Source organism: Impatiens glandulifera, chromosome 8 (assembly GCF_907164915.1).
Source record: "Impatiens glandulifera chromosome 8, dImpGla2.1, whole genome shotgun sequence".
Lineage (NCBI taxonomy): Eukaryota > Viridiplantae > Streptophyta > Magnoliopsida > Ericales > Balsaminaceae > Impatiens > Impatiens glandulifera.
The window spans coordinates 30997229-31003388 of record NC_061869.1 but is presented as its reverse complement, the minus strand read 5'-3'; positions in this window follow the sequence as shown (position 1 = coordinate 31003388).

Sequence of the window (6160 nt, the reverse complement as noted above, 5' to 3'; positions counted from 1 at the left end):
ATTAGGGATCCAAATCAAACGAGATTGTTCTCGTCGTGTTCTTGGATTATTGTAAAGAAGATACATAGATAATGTACTTGAAAGATTTAGCATGCTTAAAAGTAAGTTGATTGACACCCTTATCGCTAAAGGTGATAAATCCAGTCTTATTTAATGCCCAAAGAATTCGGAAATTAAGGAAATGAAGTTAATTCCTTACTCTTCGGCTATAGGGAGTTTAATGTATGCTCAAGTATGTACACGTTCAGATATTGCGTTCAAAGTCAGAATATTTGGTAGATATTTAAGTAACATTGGGATGGACCATTGGCGCGCATCCAAAAGGGTTATGAGATATCTAAATATAACAAAGGATTATATTCACATGTATAAGAGATCGAATGATTTGGAGATTATCGGGTATTCCGGCTCTAATTTTGCGGGATGCGCAGATTGTAGGAAATCTACATCTAGATATGTATATATGTTAGCCGGGTGATTGATTTCATGGAAAAGTATCAAACAGACACTCGTTGCGTGACTTGTGTCATCCACTATGACGTCATAGTTTGTTGCATGTTATGAGACATCAAATCACAGAGTATGGTTATGAAATTTTATCACTGGTCTGGGCGTTATAAAGGGTAATGAACGACAATAAATCAACAGTTATGTATTCCAATAACAATAGAAGTTCGTACAAGTCGAAGCATATTGACAATAAATTTTTAGTTGTGAATGAGAGAATTCAAGATGATCAACTTTCAATAGAGCACATAGGTACAAACTCCATGTTAGCAGACCCACTAACTAAGGCATTAACACCTAAAGTGTTTCATGAGTACACTACTCACATGGATGTTAAGTTATTCAATGATATATCAGTTTAGTGGGAGTTTGTATTTATTTTATTTTTATAGTCTATTGTTTTTTTTTGACGTATGGTTTTACGTGTTTCAATCACTAAAGTTTTAGATATTATCTTGCTGCTTCATCCAACTCAACAAAATTAATAGATTTACTTTTTAAGATGTTCAAAAGGCGAACTCAAACTTTATTAATGTAAAATATTTTATTATATATATTTAATATTCTAATTTAATTAATTATTTAATTATAAAATAATTTGAAAATTTAATTTTTTTTTAAATAAGATTAATAGTTTATATATATATATATATATATATATATATATATATATATATATATATATATATATATATATATATATATATATATATTATTTATAAATATTCAAATTAAGATTAAATTGAAATAAAAAAAATTCTTTTCATAAAATGATGAATAGTTCTATATTTTATTTATTTATAATATATATTTAAATATATAACGATATTTTAAAATATTATGAATTTATCTTATTTAATATATTATTATATATTAAATTAGAATAAATTCATAATATTTTAAAACATCATTTATATAAAAAAATATAGAACTATTAATCATTGTCTAAAAATATTTAATTTAAATTATTTTTATTTTGATAATTATTTAATAAATATTTAAATAATTATTCTAAATAAAATATAGTATAAGTAGGTTTATATATAAAATAGAATTCTTAATTTTATTAAAATATTGAATATAAAATTATTCTAATTTAATATATTGTTAATAGTTAAATTTAATAAATTTATAATATTACAAAAAAAAATCATTATAAATAAAAATATTGAACTATTCATCATTGTATGTCTTAAAATAAAATAATTTATTTGAAATTAATCTTAACTTTAACAATTATAAATCTATAATACATATATATATATAATTTAAATTATGAATCTCATTAAGAAAAATTAGAATTTCAAATTATATTATTACCTTCTATTTTATAATTAAATAATTAATTAAGTTAAAATATCAAAGATATATAATAAAATATTTTATATTAACAAAGTTTAAGTTGGTCAGCGCTTGTGAAGAACAACAGCCTAATACTCAGGTTTAGTTGAGTCGATAGTCCGGAAGATTTTGGTTAAAAAAATAATATAAATTCTTAATAAGAAAGTAAACATGTCAAAAAGTAATTCTGTTAATTTTTTTTGAATTATGTTGGTAAATATGAATATTTTTAAATTTTGTATATAAACTGAATTTTACAATTTAAATAATAAATTTGACACTACAATCCAATTATATATATAAAATTGATATTTCTCCATTAAATTGGTAAACATATTTTGATATGATATTAAGTTGATAAATATGATATATTTTTAAAATTTGCATTTAGATTGAATTTTATAATTTAAATAACACATTTGACACTTCTATCAAATTATATATATATAATTGATATTTCTCCACTTTATAATTGGTAGACATATTTTGAAATGATATAAATTGTTGATTTTTTTTTTTTTTTTTTTTTTTTTGTTTTATCCTCTCAAATAAATAAATTTACGTTTCATTGAAGTTATCATGTTATTAATTAATACTACAATATTTGAATATTATTAATCAGACTTCCAGTACCTCATAACATATCATAAAAATCTTGTTAAAGTCTTGGCATAGCACTTAGACGTATAAAATAATAAAAGGTAATTTAACATGCTTATTATTAAAAATAAAAAAATAGCCTCATTTAGCTCGATTACTAAATATAATTAATTTTTATTTTTTAATTAATATATTTATTAATTAAATATTATTATATTTTATTTCTCTTTTTTTTATTAATTAATTAATTCTCTATTTTTATATTTTTTAAATTTTTTTTATTTTTTTATTATTTTTATATAAATATTTATTATTAATTATTTTAATTTTATCTTTTATATATATATATATATATTTATTATTAATTATTTTAACTTTATATTTCTTTTTTTATGCTTTAATTATTTTAAAATTGTTTGGTCTTAAATGATTGGATATAACAATGACTTATCTGTTTCACAACAAAAATCTTTTAACAGAAAAAATAAATAAATTAATATTTAATAATTGAATAATAATAATTCATCAAACAACAATAATTAAATATTAGATAAAATAATATTTATTATTATTATTATAACTCATTAACTAAAAATTAAATAAAAAATTATTTATTTTATTTTTTGTTTATATTAAATTAAATAAGAAAGAACTCTTTAAAAAAATATTAAAATAGAACAAAATTCAAAAATAAATTACTAAAATCTCTTTAAAAATAAAAAGTAAGGATAAAGAGAAATAAAATTAGATAAAAAAGGAGAATGAAATAAAACAAAGAGAAAGTAATATAAAAAAAAAATTAAGGAAGGTTTTCATTTTATTAATTAGTACTACAATATTTCAAATATCATTATTAATTAGATTTTTTTAATTAATAGTTTGTCATAAATTACCCCTCCCGCAAATAATATTAGAAAATAAATAAATTAATATTGACTTTTTTTATTTAGTATAAAATGTTGGGGGATTAAAAGGAAATTATTGAATCATATTTGTATTCATAGTTAAAATCAACACGCAACTAGTTATTAGTTTGGAGAGGCAAATCTTTATGTGGAAAATGTACACATGTCTCGATTATTTTTTTAAATATATTTTTCTCTATATTTCATATTATTTTAGCTATTTATTTAGAAGTATAAATACATGTCATTTTTCTACTTTGATTTACTTTTATGCTATCTTTAGGTCACTATCTAAGTCTATCTAAGTCTAATAAAGTATTTTGCTTTGTTCAAGTTCTTTACTGTGAATCTTTTATCTAAATGTTGTTTCACCTACAAGTAATGTAATGAATTTTATGTAGAGATTGAACATAACCATATATATTTAGACATTTAGAAATTCACATTCATTGTTTAGAGACTTGTTTTATACTATATGATGCATCCTTGAAAGGTATCTTCACATCTTAACTCTTACCTCTTACAGTATCAATTTTGTTGTGAAAACTATCACTCGAAGAATGAAAAACGAAAATATAGAAATTGTAATGGATGTAGAACAATAACATACAAATAAAGAATAAACAGAATAACGATACAAGAGTTTTTCCCAAGTTCGGACCATCAATGTACTACGTCCTGTTTTCGGAGAATCGATTCAATAGAGTTATAATTACAAATTCTAACTCTTTGTATGTTATAGGTTTTAGTCTCACGACACTCTACAACTCGTTTACAATGTAAATATATATATATGCTTTTAGAATTCATAATTAGGAAAGAATCATTCTATCTATATATATTCTTTCTGTTAGAATCGGGTACAACAATAGTAGGGGGGTTAAGTATTGTTGTACTACTTATAACTTTCAATTTGATTTTAATCCTGTTAAAGATGAAAATTTATTTCTATTCTTCACAAATCTTCGCAAGCTCTTGAACAAATTCAAGTGCGAAAATGTTTGCTAGATTTGAAGTGACAGATAAACGACTATAAGATACAGAAATAAAATAACACAAGAAGTTTTTGGATGTTCGGAGATAAAACTCCTACGTCACACCCCTTCTTCTGTTTCTAGAAGGTTTTTCACTAAAAGGTTTTGATTCGTATAACAACTACACAAATCTAGTCAGAAGCATAGGACTAGCAATTGCCTATTTCTGAACTCCTAGATAACACTTTGTTGAATAGACAACGTTCTGTTCAACTTACAATAATTAAAATACACTCAGGTAGAATAGTAGATGAATTACATAATTAACTTAGAGCAAGAGTAATCACAGCGCTTAGCAATTCTTAATTCGTGCACTTAGAGAGATTAGTCAATCAAGAGGCTCTTCGCCAAGTGTACGGGAACGTACTTAAGAATATATTCGTTGGATCATGGAATACCGGATTGTATTGCATAATATTCGGTAGAACGTGGTGTACTAGAAGGTACAACGCGAACTTAGTGGAATAAATGAGTATGTGACAGTTAAGCGTATATAGTTGACTTGACAGACGTCTGATAACGAATACTACTATTCACTATGCTGATGAGCTGAGAAAAAAGACAATCACTTCTTCAGACAGATGCTGAAGCAAGGTGTCTGCTCACACTTCTTCAGATCAGAGCGTCTGTTGAAGTAAGACGTGTACTCGCACACTTCTTCAGACTAGAGCGTCCGTTGAAGTGAGACGTCTACTCGCGCATTTCTTTAGACCAGGGCGTCTATTGAAGTGAGACGTGTGCTCACACACTTCTTTAGACCATAATGTCTATAGAAGTTGGACGTCTTCTCGCGCACTTCTTCACACTAACACGTCTGTAGAAGTTAGACGTCTACTCGCGCACTTCTTCAGACTAACCCGTCTGTAGAAGTTAGATGTTTTCTCGAGCACTTCTTTAGACTAACACGTCTGTAGAAGTTAGACGTCTGCTCGCGCACATATTTATACTAACCCATGTGTAGAAGTTAGACGTCTGCTTGTGCACTTCTTTATACAAACATGTCTGTAGAAGTTAGACGTCTGCTCGCGCACTTCTTCAGACTAACACGTCTGTAGAAATTAGACGTCTGCTCGCGCATCTTGAGTTATACCTGCGCATAGATAATTTACACAACTTAGTTTTGTTCATGAACACATCATTAAAACTATGTCGTATTAATTTAAACTTATTCACCTAAGTTTATTAAAAAAATCCTTAATTATTTATTTCACTTTTAATTAATTTTCGTTTTCCATTATTTAACTTAATCTAACACTTTCCCTTTTAGAATATATCATTATTTACATATAATATAATATAATATAATATATGTGAATTATTTACTTCTTTGTACCTAACATTGATGCACACTAAATCGGGCCTCAAAACCCTAGGCCCAATTCCACAAATCTCCACCTTGCCTCTTTGTCCATTGTCAAACGAAAGAGGCTCAAAACTAAGAACATCTTAGAATCGATCCTCATACTTCTCCGATTATGTTCCAAACTTTGTGACGTGAATCAAGTCGCAACATTTTTAAAACATGATTCCCATCACCACCTTCGTGGCCATATCTGCGGGATTTTCATTCGTGTGAATCTTCTCCACAACTACCTCTCCACTCGCTATTACATCTCGAATATCGATGTGTTTTGTACGCTCGTAAAATATCGAGTTCTTGGAAAAGTGTATGGCGCTTTGGTTATTGCAAAACAACTCCACCTTATCACGCTTCACCCCAAATTCACCCATGAGACCCTTCAACCAAAGTTCTTCATTGACTCCCTCTGTCAC